Genomic DNA, 15376 nt, shown 5'->3' on the forward strand with positions numbered 1-15376 from the left:
CCTATCTTATCAGCAAGGTTGAGTTCTCTTATTTAAAATCCCAAAGACATCTGATATGGTTTGGCTGTGTCCCCACTCAAATCTCATATTGATTGTAGCTCCTATAATCCCCACGTGTCATGGGAGGGACCGAGTTGGAGGTCATTGAGTCAAGGGGGTGGCTTTTTCCCATGCTGTTCTCATGATAGCGAATAAGTCTCACTAGATCTGATGGTTTTATAAAGGGCAGTTCCCCTACACACACTCTCTTGCCTGCCACTATGTAAGATGTGCCTTTGCTCCTCCTTTGCCTTCCACCATGATTGTGAGGCCTTCTCAGCCATGTGGAATTAAACCTGTTTTTCTTTATAAATTACCTAGTCTCATGTATGTCTTTATTAGCAGTGTGAGAGCAGACTAATACAGCATCCTTCAAGATCTCACCCTGACCTCTTCCTTTAGCCTACCCTAGCCCAGCTGCCTCTCATCTGGTCTCCTAAGGATGGTGGACCAGGTGGTCTGAAGGTCTGGAGGACTGAAACGTGCCCTCTCCTCTACAACTCACATTGAGGTAGAAAGTCTCCATTCTTCTCTTGTTGTCCAGATTATTGAGGATCTATTTTCTTTTGATAAAACTTGGCCAGGCGTTGTGGCTCACACCTGTAATCCTAGCACTTTGGGAGGCCGAGGCAGGCAGATTGCCTGAGCTCAGGAGTTCGAGACCAGCCTGGGCAACATGGTGAAACCCCATCTCTACTAAAATACAAAAAAAAAAAAAAAAAAATTAGCCAGATGTGGTGGCGTGTGCCTGTAGTCCCAGCTACTCGGGAGGCTGAGGCAGGAGCATCCCTTCAACCCAGGAGGTGGAGGTTGCAGTGAGCCGAGATTGTGCCACTGGTTGGAGGGGACCAAGGAAGAGGTCAGAACCCTGCACACTTAGCCTTCTTCACAACTTTCCAGTTCACTGAAATCACACTTAAAAGGAATCAGTGGCCCTCATGATACCAAATCCAGTGGTCACTTCTCAGTCCTCCTCCGTCTTGCCCCGTTAGCAGCATTGGCTACAGCTCATCACATCCTCTCGTTTGAAGACTTGTCCCCTTAGTTTTGGATGCCCCTTTCACAGTCCTCCTCCTATCTTGCAGGTTGTTCCTTCTCAGCCTCTTTGACTAGGTTCTCCCTTCTTCCCTGTCATTAAATGCTGTTGTGCTCCACAGCCACGTCTGCTATGCACACTCATTCCCTACTTAAGCTCACTCAGTGTCACCACTTAAGCACCATCTCTAATGCTGATGAGCCACTAATTTCTTTCTCCAGCTCAGACATGAGTCAGCATGCTAGACTCATAAAGCAAATGCCTTACATCACATGTCTACTAGCTATTGAACTTAAAATGTTCAAAACCAAACTCCTTACCCTCCCCACAAACCTGCTCCTCCTCCCAGAATTTCACATCTCTGTAAATGGCAATTAATTTTTCTAGCTTCATGCGCCGTAAGCCTTACCTCCCTTTTTCTCTCACTCCACATTTCATCCATCAGGAAATCCTGCCAGTGTGACTCCACATTCTAGCATTTCTCTTCCATAGTTCTCATCTGGTCAGGTCACCACCAGCTCTGATCTGGATTTTGCGAAAGTTTTCTAACTGATCTCCCTAATTCCTTCTTGATAATCCACATTCTACTGCGGATTATCAACATTTATATGCTACAGTTTAAAATGTTAAGTTGGGTCTTGTCATTCCTTTCCTTCAAACCCTCTGGTGAGTTCAACAGTCCTACAGGGTTTCCAAGCTCTCTATGATCATGTGTCTCATCAAGTCTCTAACAGTATTTCCTGCCTCGCTATAAGTGACTCCACTTCCCTCACTGGTCCCTTTCTTGTTACTTTTTTTTTTTTTTTTTTTTTTTTGAGACAGAGTTTTGCTCTTGTTGCCCAGGCTGGAGTGCAATGGCACAATCTTAGCTCACTGCAACCTCCACCTCCCGCGTTCAAGCGATTCTCCTGCCTCAGCCTTTGTGAGTAGCTGGGATTACAGGCACGTGCCACCATGCCCGGTTAATTTTGTATTTTTAGTAGAGACAGGGTTTCTCCATGTTGGTCAGGCTAGTCATGAACTCCTGACTTTAGGTGATCCACCTGCCTCGGCCACCCAAAGTGCTGGGATTACAGGCGTGAGCCACCACGCCCAGCCCCTTTCTTGTTACTTACATATGCCATGCTCACACTCATGATGGCCTTTGCATAGGCTGTTCCTTCTACCTGGAGAACTCCACCCTACCTATCTGCATGACTCTGCCCCTCACCACCTTCAGGCCCTGCTTGGTCACCCCACCATAAGTCCTCCCCTGGCCAGCTATTTAACATAGCACCCTGTCTCCCTGTGTCCTTACCCAGCTTGTTATTCTTCTCAGCACTGACCATTACCTGAAATAGATTATGTGTTACTGTTGGTCTCCCTTATCTATCTACATATCTATCTATCTATCTATCTATCTATCTATCTATCTATCTATCATCTACCTACCATTCTGTCTATCTATATCTATCTGTCTATCTATCTATTGTTCTGTCTATCTATCTATTTTTGAGACAGAATCTTACTCTGTTACCCAAGCTGGAGGGCAGTGACATGATCATGACTCACTGCAGTCTTGACCTCCTGGACTCCTTCTCTCTGAGCCTCCCAAGTAGCTGGGACCATGGGCATGCACCACTACACCTGGCTAATTTGTCTATTTTTGTACCGGCTAGACCAGGCTGGTCTCAGACTCTTGGCCTCAAGTGATCCACCCACCTCAGCCTCCCAAAGTGCTGGGATTCCCGGTGTGAGCCACCACACCTGGCTGGTCTGCCTGTTTAGAAAGTAAGTAAGCTTAGCAAGAGCAGGTGCTTTTTCTGTTTTTATTCACTGCTCAGTCTCTGTTGCTAAGAACAATCCTTGGCACATATTGGGGGCATAATGAATAGTGAATGAATAAACCCTGTAAAGAGGCCCATCACTCCCAGGAAACCCCAAACCTCTAAAATCCCAATCTTCCATTTTACAGATGAAAACCTGAGGCCCCAAAAGAGAAGTGACTTGGTCAAGATCGCCCAGGAGTTAATGCCAGAGTAAGGCCAGATTCTGAGCCACTCATTTCCCAATCCTGTCCTCTTTCCCTGTGTATCCCAATGATAGTGGAGGGAATAGATTTCAGCTTCTGCCTGTCAGGTGATATTGCAGAGGTCATGGTTCAAAAGGTTATCCCAATAAACTGAAGGCAGAAAGGCCACCAGGTGGCTGAGGCCGTGACACTCCCAGAGGAGATGTGATAAGGATCCATCCCCTGGTGACTTGGGAAGTCGAGAGGAAGGTCAAAGTCTGGATGACTTTGTGAAAGAAGCTTGTTGAATAATTGAAAGTGGAAATAAAAGGCACAGAAAGAAAAAAATCAAAGTGATAATAAGGAAGGAGGGCCCATTTTCATTTATCTTTGTATCTTCCATGCCAGTACTTAGCAGAGGGTACATTTACCCCCAAATATCTATTGCCAGACATGGCAATGAGGAGGACCAGAAGGATCACAATTCGTGGTTTTCTAATGGGTCAGGCTTCCTAAGTGCCATGGATAAGAACACAAACTTAGGGTAAGCTACACCTAGGTCAAACCTCATTTATCTTTTTTACCCTCTTTTTGCGCAAGTGATCTTGGGCAAAAAAAATTATTCTCTCTAAATCTCAATTTTTCCATCTCTAAACTTGGATAATATAGAAACAAGAGAAAGAGAGAGGGAGAGAGAAAAAAAAGAGAGAGAGAGAGAGTCAGAGAGAGAAAGGGAGAAAGAGAGTGAGACTACAGTTGTGTATATGATATACTTACTTAGCACAAGGCCCAGCACATGCGAGGCCCTCAATAAATGCTGACTTTTCTTTACTACCTCAGCGGCTTCTGTCTTCTCTTGAAATCCATGCCCTCTCATTTCTGGTTCTGCAATGCTGAGATCCTGGCTCCTTCCTGCTCCTTCTTCTCAAGGGGGTCTATTGAGAAGAGGAGGGCTGCTATGATTAAATCTCCTTCCCACCTCTGAATTTGAGATGAATTTGGTGCTCTCCATCTGCTCAGCTGGCAGACTTTTCACGAGGGCCTGGGCATTGTGATAAACGCATGAATCACATCAGCTCTGCTGTATAGTCATGAGAGTAACGTGGGAGCCAGATGCGAATGACCCCAAGGTGGACCTGCTGTTAGTGTTTCCAAGTGGTGACAACTCGCTCCCGTTCCCATCCATACCTCCAACTCTGTGTTGATATCTCACCTTTGATATTGGCATTGAATCCAGAGGACTAACTGTTTGAGCCTCATCTCTGGACTCAGAGGAGATGGGAGGGCCTTGGTGTTTCATTTTAAGAACAAGAGAAAAGCTGCGTTTCTATCCTGTGCTTGCTCACAGGAGCAGCCCACACTTCGCCCTTCTCAGAATCCTGTGTTGTTCCCATCTGAAGCCTGCCAGCTTCGGAGGTTAAGTCTCTGAGACGAAAGGAAAGCGGGGGCTGGAAGAATGTTGGAGGGAGTCCAGGACTGCCTGGCCAAGCCAACCCAAATAATTCAAGCAAGCAAAAATCTGCTTGGGCCTGAACTGGCTGTCTAGACAGTTGTGATTATATGCAGGTAGCTATATGACCTTGCACTTCATTTAGCCCGTGTTGAACTTGTTTAGAGGCACATACCAGTGAGTGTCTTGGTTTGGGTTCTCCCAGAAACAGACCTATAATGAAGAATTTCAGTGCAGTTAATTTACTTAGGAGGTAATTCTAGAGTATGCTAGTGGAGGAATGGGAGCCTGAGAGAGAGAAGGGAAAGTAGGCAATAAGGAGTATGTCGTTCAGCTAGTTACTGCTATGGGCAACTGGAACTGAATCTTGCAGGGTGACTAGCAAGGTCATTGTAGAAATGCCTCAGAATCACACCCCAACAAGAGGGCAAGGAAGCTGGGGCGCTCGTCCATCAGCTTTCCTCTGTCATTGTGTCTAAGGGCACATTCAGCCTGCCGGGTGTGCAGACCAGGTTTGCATCCTCTTAGGCAGGGAGTCACAGGTGTGTCCAGTACAGAGCCTTCAGCCTATGGAGAAGAAAGTCTAGGGTACCAGAGTCAGGCATTGCCAATATCTGCAGCCAGTGAGTCAAAACACAAAGCCCCCTAAATCTAAAGAGTTGACCATTCGGACCCAATCCTAGATTGTTAAATGATAGTCATCCAGATGTAGAAGCTAGGAACTTTGTCACATAATTTTTCCCTCTACCAGGAGCTCCTTCTAAATAATAATGACATCTACTGAGTGCTTACTGTGTGCCAGGCACTTAAATTATCTCATTTCATTCTTATAACAACACCAAGAGGTGAGAACTATTAATACTAATATTATCACTCATGCTGCATGGATGAAGTTACTGAAGCTCAAAGAGTTCAAGAACTTGCCCAAGGTCACATAATCAATAAGGAATAAAGCCAAGATTTGGACTGAAGCCATCTGACTCCAGAGCTTGACTCCTTCTTCCCTGTGCCCGCCTGCTTATGTCCCCATGCAGCCTATGCCAGGGCTCCCTCAGGCCAGGGTGATCCTCATATTGAAAAGTATTTTGCTTAGCCATATCTTGCATGGAAAATGGCATTTGCAGAGCTGCTGCTCAGTACTTTCCCACACCTGCTCTTCAGCAATGCTCAGAGCTGCCTTGTGAGTTTAGGGTCAGGATCCCCATGTCACAGGTGAAGAACCCGAGTGAGGTTCAGAGAAATGAAGTGACTTGCCCATGCCCTAGCGCTGGGGGTGCAATCGAGTGAAGTGGGCAGGAGGGACAGCCATCTGTCAAAATTCAGATAAAGAGTTCCCTCTTCCTGACCCTCCTCCCCGTCCTCCCAAAGCAGAAGGACCCATTCTCTTGTTTCTGATCCACACATATGTTCTCCCAAAGCACTTAGGAAATTTTATTGCACACCATTGATTTATAAATACTTGCTCTTCCACTGGGAATCCTCTGATAACCTTTGAAACTCCAACTCAAAAAAAATATTGAACAAATGTATGTAAACACTAAATGAATAAATGAATGAGTGCGACCTATCTTAGCACTGCCACTTTTCTATTGAGGGCTTTGGACTCAGAGAAGCCTGGATTTGCCTGCTCTAGACTGCCTTGGCACTTATGCAACCTGGAGCCCCAGGATGATCCTTGCCTACCAGGAGATCCCAGGAACTGATCCCAAGGCTCATGTCAATCAGCTCTTGCTCCTTCCCCCACTACCTTTAAAGCTTACCTTGCCTTTTGACTCATTCCTTCAAAGTCTACCACAGTGATGAAAGCTTGACAAATCTACTCCTCTTAAAGCTTTAATGGCCACTAAGAGCTTAATGCACTACCTTTGCATGGGAAATTTCTATTTTAACAAGAGAACTAGTAAACACCCAATGCCTTAGCTCATCAGAATAATGAATATAATAACCAATAATTACTTAGTTGCTGCTATATGCCAAACACTCTTTTAAGAGTTTTATATGTTTAAGCCTTATACAAATTCTATAAAGTAAGTTGTTAGAATAAAGTCTCAAACTTCCATCAAACATCTTCCCACCAGCCTGTCACTGGTGTCTGAAATCTCATCATCTGCTGTATCTTCAATCAGTGAATCCCTGGCACACAGTAGGTGTTTGGGTTCCCCAGGAGTAGACTCTGAGCAAGGATGCAAGTAGAAAGAGTGGACTTGGGAGGTGTAGAAAACACTGGGAGGGGATGGGGAGCTACACAGGGAAGGAAAGCAGACGGTAAAAGATGTGCCATCAGACCAGCTAATGTCATGGGCCACAGAAGCTCAGTCCCATGGGGACACTGGGATATGGTACAGAAACATACCTCAGCATTATCTCACCCAGGAGTGAGGGAGCTGAGGTATTTATAAGGAAACTCTTGCCAATCATTGGTGGGGGACTGCTCCAGGTAGCACCAATTCCTCACCTCTTCATCTAGCAGTGGGTGTGGCAGAGTGACTTCGGAGAATCCCTCAAACAAAGAGATACAGATACTGGCAGAAGAAGTTGGCTGGAGTCCACCTAAGTGGCAAGGCCCAAAGGAGATGAACAATAACCAACAGCATCTACCACAGTGTTTTACTAACTTTTTGTTGAACGAATGAATGAGATGGTGGTGGTGACAGGAGGCAAAGATACCCTGATTTTCACTGGTTTGGTATGACTGTTAATCTTTCTTATCATCTTAGTGGCTTTCCATTATTTAGGACAACTCTACTATAGAACCTCCAGATTCTCTGATCTTGTTGGTGGCAAGGGGAAAATGCTTCACAAGAGTCCCAGAAACACAGACAGACTTCTGGTTTCCAATTGTTCAACCCCCATGATTACATTTTCACCAGTCCTCTGGAGAGTTTATCACAAAATGCCAAGGCCTCTGAAGTAGCTATCAGGAAAGCAAAAAAGACCTAAGAGGACAGATGTCATCAATTTTTCATGCTTCCTCCCTAGCAAACTCAACCATAACACTAACCTTGGTAACACAAGCCCAGTAGAAACTATGTGCAGTGCATGTTTGGATTAAATTCTCTGTTGATTTTTCTTGATTTATAAGTTAAAACTCAGCCAATGCAAATCTTTCCCCCTACTCTACCAATTTCTGTCTTGAACTAAGTGTTCAATATTTTGTCAACCTATAATTTCTGTTATTTTTAACCTCATAAAATTATTACTATTATTTTTAACAGAAGCCCTGTGCAAGATTGGAGGATAGTTTTTCTGGTTTTGTTTCCAGAATTATTTCACATTTCTGAATTAATGTAGCACCAGGTCCCAAGAATCACATGATCTCATTGCTTTTCCATGTAGGTTTCTCATGTTAGTTTTTTCATGACACATCACACCAGAAAATGACACATCACACCAGAGTTTTAGATCCATAAGCAACACATGGTGATGGTGCTAGGGCCAAGGACAAGGAACGACTGTGATACAATCCCCTCTGGAAGAACCTACCTTCCTTGAAAAATACCTTCCTTGAAAAGGAATGTTCTTCTCCACCTCCCTCCTCTTACACGTTCTTTGTTTCCAAATGGAACTTCTGTGTGAAAGACTTAATATGCCTTGAATTCCAAGGTCATGTTTCAGAGGAAATTGGAAAGTTGCTCCAAAGCAGAGCCTGAGAAGACATCTGTAGCTTTGAGAAAACAGGAGCAGGTTTTGTGTGCTTTTCACAGGGGGTTGTTCACCAGGGACAACAACAGCTGTTAACTGTAAACTAACACTGCCACCTGACTACTTTGAGGTCAGCACACTAGGAGATTGATAAGCAAAGAAAGAGGTTACTGTAGCATATCGGGGACAACTGACCCTCTCAAGGGGAAACTGAGTCACTACCACATACTGAGGGCAGAGAAGAGTATATGTATGTGGTTACATATATATAATTATATGTAATATATAAATGTATATGATACATAAATATATAACATATAATTATATATAATATATAAATGTATATGATATATATTATATAATATATAAATGTATATGATATATAAATATATAATTATATGTAATAGACAAATGTATATGATATATAAATATATAATAATTACATATCATATAATAAAATAAATATATAATATATAATTATTATATATTTCCTGCCCAGGAAATGGTGATCCTTCCAAGGTGAGTGAACTGCACACTCAGTTAAGAGAAAATCCTTTTGTTAGGAAGGGAGGGCAAAAAGAGGGAGAGAAGGGAGAAAGAAGGAAGTCTTAGCACATCAATGGATATGATGGACTTTCAAGTATCCAGAGGCTTCAGCTCACAGGAGACAAATGTCAGTAGCGAGCCTGGAGTACTGAAAGATCTAAGAAGGGAAGGCCAGAAGTTCAGCCTTCAAGCTGTTCCCTTGCCAATCCCCTTCTTTTTACTCCCCTTCTCTATCACCTCTTCTCTTTCCTCTTCCAAAATAAAAATAAGAAGCGTGAAAAGCTTGGTAAATCATCTGGTTTTTAGGCTGTTTTTCCTTGGAGTGGCTAAGACTGCTTTTTATTGGCTTGGCAGGATGTTTTCAGATTGTGTGGAGAGGACTCCTCTGTGTGTGTGCCCATGTGTGCGTATGTGTGCCTGTCTGCATGTGTGTGCGTGTGTGTGAGTGTTTATTTGAGTACTGGGTTTTGGAATGCAAAGTAGCACATATGTGTTTCCTTTTTGGTATATATGTTTTTATATGTTTTATATCATATATAATAATGATATATTTTATATCCTATATAATTATATATTTATAAATAAATATATGTAACATATAATTATTAATTATATATCCATATATAATATATAATTTTCTTTCTTTGCCCCCTCTCCTATTAATTTACTATGTAATATAAAATGTAATGAAAGTGGTAAGCCTTATATGTTGGTATTTAAGTTACAGGATATTAAAGGGGAGTGTAATTCAGCTAGTAGTGCAAGTAAACATAACCCAACGATGAATAAAATGACACAATGTCTAGAATCTTGGAGAAGGCTAGTGTGTTTTCATTTGTATGAAGGACAGTTACATCATATCAGGCAGGTGAAAGCATGATTTTGCTTTATTTGGACAATAAATATAGAAAAAAGAGATATACCTAGTTGATAAGGGTTGCATTGTTCTGAATCATTCCGTTATCAACTTGACCACGCTAAAATCTTTCTCAGAATCCTCTTCTCTTTCTCTTCCTAATCTGCATGGTTCCAGGTTACAGTTGGCCAAAACAGGAGCTTGTTCAGGATTTTGAAGACAGAAGTAAAGCCGTGGCCATTACTCTCAGCAGGTCGTTTACTCTGCATCCAGCCCATACTCTTGAATGCTGACCTACTGATGAATCAAATTCTCATCCATGGCCCCAGAGATTCAGTAGCTACACAGAGGCATCACATAGTCCCCTAGAAGATCTCCTTTGCTTTCCATTCAATCCCAGAGCTGTGAGATTCTCATGCGTTTCTTTTTCACTTCTCTACTAAAATGTAATCAGCCTTTTCTGTAGCATGTTCCATCAATCACTGTCAAAGAACATGAACTTCACATCAAAGACAAAAAGTGCCCTCCTTTTTTTTCCTAGCAAAAAAGGAACAGGTTTCTAGGTATTCCACTATTGTATTGATCATTTACTGCAACTTTTGGGATGTAAATGTCATAATAGTGACATTAGGAATACATTTTGCTGTTCTGACTTTTAACATAAGGAAAATAGAAATAGAAATTCCATGTTTAGCCAGAAATCATCTTGAGCATCCAGCATATAAACTTACTGATTATACTTAAATCAGCCTTGTAATTAATGCCATACTTGCAAATGGACGTAGACATCAAGGGCCATCCTCTGATAAAGCATTTCATCGCAGCTGGTGTCCAATAGTCCTTGTTTTTAATATGCTGAGTGCTGTGCTTGATATAAAATGGGAAGGTTATTATTGATTACTAATAATCAACTGATTATTAGTAATGTTTCTGAAATACAGGCTTACATCATATTTCACTGATTGCTCTAAATCCTGGTGTTCCACACTCTGCTCTGTTCCACTCTGAACCACCATGGTTCACAGGACAGGCTCTCATCCTCTAAGGGGGCTTCTGATGCAAGTGGGTTGAAGGATGGACAGAAGCAGGCATATCCCAAGCACTTAAAAGTATGTTTATGATTTCGCCTGTTCATCCTTTTGGGTTCTTTGATTGCAGGCAACAGAAACAATCTTCGTCCAACCAGCAAAAGAGAGATTTGGAGAAAGAGAAGGAAGCAGCTCACGGAACAGAAGGTAAAGATGGAGAAGTAGGATTGGAGCATCTGGGGAGTAGACACTCATGGGTGTGGGCGGAGGGGAGCCTCTTCAGAGAACCACTGTCTGCTTGATAGAACTGTCCCATCAGGCACTCTGCTCAAGATTTCCATCTAGGGATAAGAGATGGCCCCTGTTTGAGTTTCAGGCTGCCCTTGGCCAAGGCAAGGGGGACTTGGCTGCTAGACTATAAATACTGGGGGAGGGATGGCTTCTCAAAGAGAAATCAGGATGTCCATAACAGAGGTCACTGTGTCATGAAAAGATGAACCCTGTGGTGTCTTCCCATTGACATTTTCTGTACGAGTAATGTGACTATGACCAGGACACGAGACAGGGTGGCCCAAGAACAAGCCCCTGGTCTCGGTATTATGTTTCCAGCTCCTCATTTCCTACAGAGTAGCCTAGGTTTCTGGGAATTATCCAGAACCAGATGGTATTTGTATTTCCAAGAGACCCAGCATTTCAAAGTCTGACATATGCCACACTCAGATAGCTATGAAAGCAAAGTCAAGCGACAATTGGGACCAGTTTTTTCCAGACATCTCTTTTTATCTAGATCTCAGTTACAGGGAGTCTGAAAAGTTCCATTATCTCAGCAGAGAAATCACGGCAGGCAAGCTTGCTATGGCTGTTTCATTTCTGTGTTGTCCAACAACTGCTCAAATCTCAATCCCTTCTCTCCAGTCAAATGCATCTTTTGGCCCAAATCCGGGGCCCCACATACATAGCTCCTAATATCTGGAATAGCCTCCACAGCCAAGTGAATGAGTCAGTCTTCTGAGTTGATTCAAATCCCCAGAGACTTAGTTCCAGAAGCTTCCAACAATGCCCTTAGGGTGCATGACTATGTTTGAACATTCAGTAAAGTGTGAACTTGTGGTAGTCTCTGTATATAGACTCAGTTATTTGCATTCATCTGTCTTTTTTCTTAGGTCAGGAGAGTCCCAAGGAGAAGGATCATATCTGGTTTCCTCTTCTGCTTCTACCCGGTGTCTAGGAGAGTGCACGCTCAGTCAGCATTGATAACTAACTCCGGTAAATAACTCGAGGAAAAGGCAAACATTAGGAGACAGAAAACCAGATACTAATCTCACTTTTACAAATGAGGGCAAGCCATCCAACCTCAGTGAGCCTCAGTCCTCTCATCTTTGTAATGGTGACCATAACTCACTCCACTTTCCCGCCACAGAGTGGTTATAATGCTTAAATGAGGAAGGTGATGTGAAAGTGGCTTATCATCTCAGCTATAGACATGCCACATTGCTATTAAGTCACCAAGGCATGCTAGAGACAATCAGAATAAAACCTGGACAAGCTCAGTCAACCCTGGCAACCCTGGCATTCTGGTACTCCTAGAACAGTGTTTTATGTTTATTCTTTTGGGGTAACATTTAAGCTTTGAGGCCACAGAGCAGAAGCCTTGCCATTTTATATCAAGCACAGCAGTCAGCATATTAAAAACCAGGACTGCTGAACACCAGCTGCGATGAAATGCTTTATCAGAGGACATTAAGAAGTCAGGCTCTTCCTTTCTCAGCAGTATTTTTTCTAAAGTCTTTTTTTCCATCTGTCCCTACCACGAAGACACTTGTTCACACTCAGACTGCTTCCTGCCTGGACCCCTGCCACCTTCTCCTGCCTGACTTTCTATCTCTTGCCTTCTCACCCTGTCTCAGTGCCAGAAAGCTCACGATGCCACTTCGCAATGCAACTTGGAACAGCTTCTGGGTTTCTGCACCAGCTGCCTCTTCTGTGTTGGGGGATAGAGATATTAAAAATTGCCTTCTATATCGCTGCTTTGTTTCCTTCCATCCTTTCTTCCCCCCGTTTTGGATTTTGTTTTCTTTTTTCTTAAAATTGCCTGCTAAAAGCAAAAGCCAAAAGTGACTTCTTTACCTCCCGTTTTTTTTTTTTTCCTTTTTGTTGTGTTTAACATAAATCAATGTTGTCTGTCTCTGAAAATGAAAAGTCCCATATAACCAAAACTCCAGCACAGCAAAATCATTTTGAAGTTTTGGCAGAAAGTCCTAGGAGAGTAACACCAAAAGGAACTCCTACATTGCAAACCTTTGCTGGGGTACCCCAGCATTCAACAACGTACCCCCAGTGCTCAGTGTTTTGATCTCTAGGTCAAAAACTATGCAGGAGTTTTGCCTCCAGCTTTTCTCCTCCTAAACCTGGACCAAAATTCCTTTCTTTCTGACCATCTGGTCTCCTCATTTAACTTGGCCAAGCACAGCTTGACAATTCTCCCCTACTGCGATGGCACAAAGGGAAGCAAAAGAGACCTGAAATCAGCCTGATACAGTCTCAGACTTCAATTCCATGCTACTTAAGGTGAAATAAACCATCAAAGTGATATATTAGGAAACTATGAGCCGCAAAGCCATGTTCATTCAAAACTGAAGGCAGGGAAGAAATGGATTTAAAATGAATAGTTCTGGTCCTTTGGGAAGAAATGACTGGAAATTCTATCCCACTGAGCCTTACTTCAAAATAATAATGGCCAATCGCATTTGCATTATTCTTCACAGTTAACAGAGCACATTTACAAATGGGAGGACATCAAAGGATAGCTAATAATAATTTATATTTGACTCCTCCTATTTTCAAGGCTCTTTGAGATTGGAAACTTCATTCATCCTCTCCCAAATTTTGGAAGCTGGAGAAAGCAAGAATTTATTCAATCATTCATCTATTCAACTCTTGTCTATTGGATGTCTACGGTGTGCCTGCCACTGTTCTAGGCCCTGAAATATAAAGCAGTGAAAAAAACAGATGAGGTCATAGATCTCATTGAGCTTATATTCTAGTAGGAAAATAGACAATAAGTAAATTGAACAAATATAGACTATGTCAGGTGGGATAAGGTGGGGATAAAAGCAAAAAACAAAAACAAAGCCAGGTAAAGGGTACAGAGAGTCATAGGGGAGTGGATACTGTTTTCTGTAGGGTGGTCCCAATGAAGTGATGTTTGAGCAGAGACTTAAGGAACGAAGGGACCAGATGAGAGGAAGGGCCCAGCCAGAGAGGAAGCAACGACTCTTGAGAACAAGGCGTGGAAGGCCTTGTTGGACACTGCAAAGATGTTGGCTTTCAGCCTGAGCGAGTGGGAAGACTTTACCCAGTTTTCAGCAGAGTAACATGATCTGACTTACATTTTGAAAGGGTTCCTCTTGCAGACACTGTGCACTATCCCTAGTAACCATTCCTTCCTTCTTGCATGATAGAAAACCCACAATTTTAGCTGGATGCATGGCATCACAGAATAAAGACTATATTTCCCAGCCTTTCCTGCAGGCAGGTATAGCCATAACACTAAGTCTGGCCAATGGACCATGAGTGGAAGTGTGATCGGGTAATTGAAAAGTCACGCTGAAAAGACAGGTGGTTTTGACCTTTTTCTTCTTTACTTTGTTCTTCATCCTCTGCCTAGAATGCAGATGTGATGGTTGGAGCTCCAGCTGCTATATTGGACTATGAAGACAAGGGTTACCCCTCTGGATGGGACAGTGCGGAGTTGGAAGAAGCTCAGGTCCCTGAGGATTTTGTGGAGTAGATCCATACCAGCACATACAGGCTGACTGCAGACATTAATTTTATCGCATGCCCCTGGAAGCTAAGCCCAGTTAAAATGGCTGCTATCTTTCTGTCTACTGTGTAGGGAACAATATTGGAGGGATAAGAGTGAAAATAGGGATAGTCTCTATTTCATAAATAGGAACCCTGAAGCCTGAAGAAGTTAAACAAAGTACATTAGGATTGTGAGTAAAAGTATTGGCTTTAAAGTTAGTAAACTTGTCTGTATTTAAATCCTGCCTCCAATACTTCCTAACCTTGTAACCTTGTGCAATGTCTTAGCCTCTGTAAGCCCGATTTCCTCATCTGTAGAATGGGATGATAACAATGCCTATCTTAGACTATGATTGTGTGTATTAAATAAAACAAACCATGAAAGGACCTAACACAGCCTGGTAGAATTGGCATTCCTCACCTACTGGTTCCCTCTCCCTCCTTCGCTTCTTCTCCCGACCCTTTCCCACCTCTTGCATCTGTCCAGGAAATGGTGATCCTTCCAAGGGGGTGAACCGCACACTCAGTTAAGAGAAAATCCTTTTGTTAGGAAGGGAGGGCAAAAAGAGGGAGAGAAGGGAGAAAGAAGGAAGTCTTAGCACATCAATGGATATGATGGACTTTCAAGTATCCAGACGTTTCAGCTCACAGGAGACAAATGTCAGTAGTGAGCCTGGAGTACTGAAAGATCTAAGAAGGGAAGGCCAGAAGTTCAGCCTTCAGCCTCCAAGCTGTTCCCTTGCCAATCCCCTTCTTTTTTCGCCCCTTCTCTATCACCTCTTCTCTTTCCTCTTCCAAAATAAAAATAGGAAGCGTGTAAAGCTTGGTAAATCATCTGGTTTTCAGGCTGTTTTTCCTTGGAGTGGCTAAGACCATTTTTTATTGGCTTGGCAGGATGTTTTGAGATTGTATGGAGAGGGCTCCTCTGTGTGTGTGCCCATGTGTGCGTGTGTGTGCCCATGTGTGCGTATGTGTGCCTGCCTGT

At 42.9% G+C, this 15376-nt stretch overlaps 1 long non-coding RNA gene across 1 annotated transcript in view; it reads left to right on the forward strand.

Annotated features, from left to right (window-relative positions):
- Nucleotides 1–11842, forward strand: part of LOC115899901 — a 193106-nt gene extending 181264 nt beyond the window's left edge. Inside the window, exons 5-6 of the long non-coding RNA XR_004059484.1 lie at nt 10718–10794; nt 11751–11842. This is a non-coding gene — a long non-coding RNA (uncharacterized LOC115899901). The remainder of the gene's footprint in view (nt 1–10717; nt 10795–11750) is intronic.
- The last annotated feature ends 3534 nt before the right edge of the window (nt 11843–15376 follow it).

This window comes from Rhinopithecus roxellana, chromosome 10 (genome assembly GCF_007565055.1).
Source record: "Rhinopithecus roxellana isolate Shanxi Qingling chromosome 10, ASM756505v1, whole genome shotgun sequence".
NCBI lineage: Eukaryota > Metazoa > Chordata > Mammalia > Primates > Cercopithecidae > Rhinopithecus > Rhinopithecus roxellana.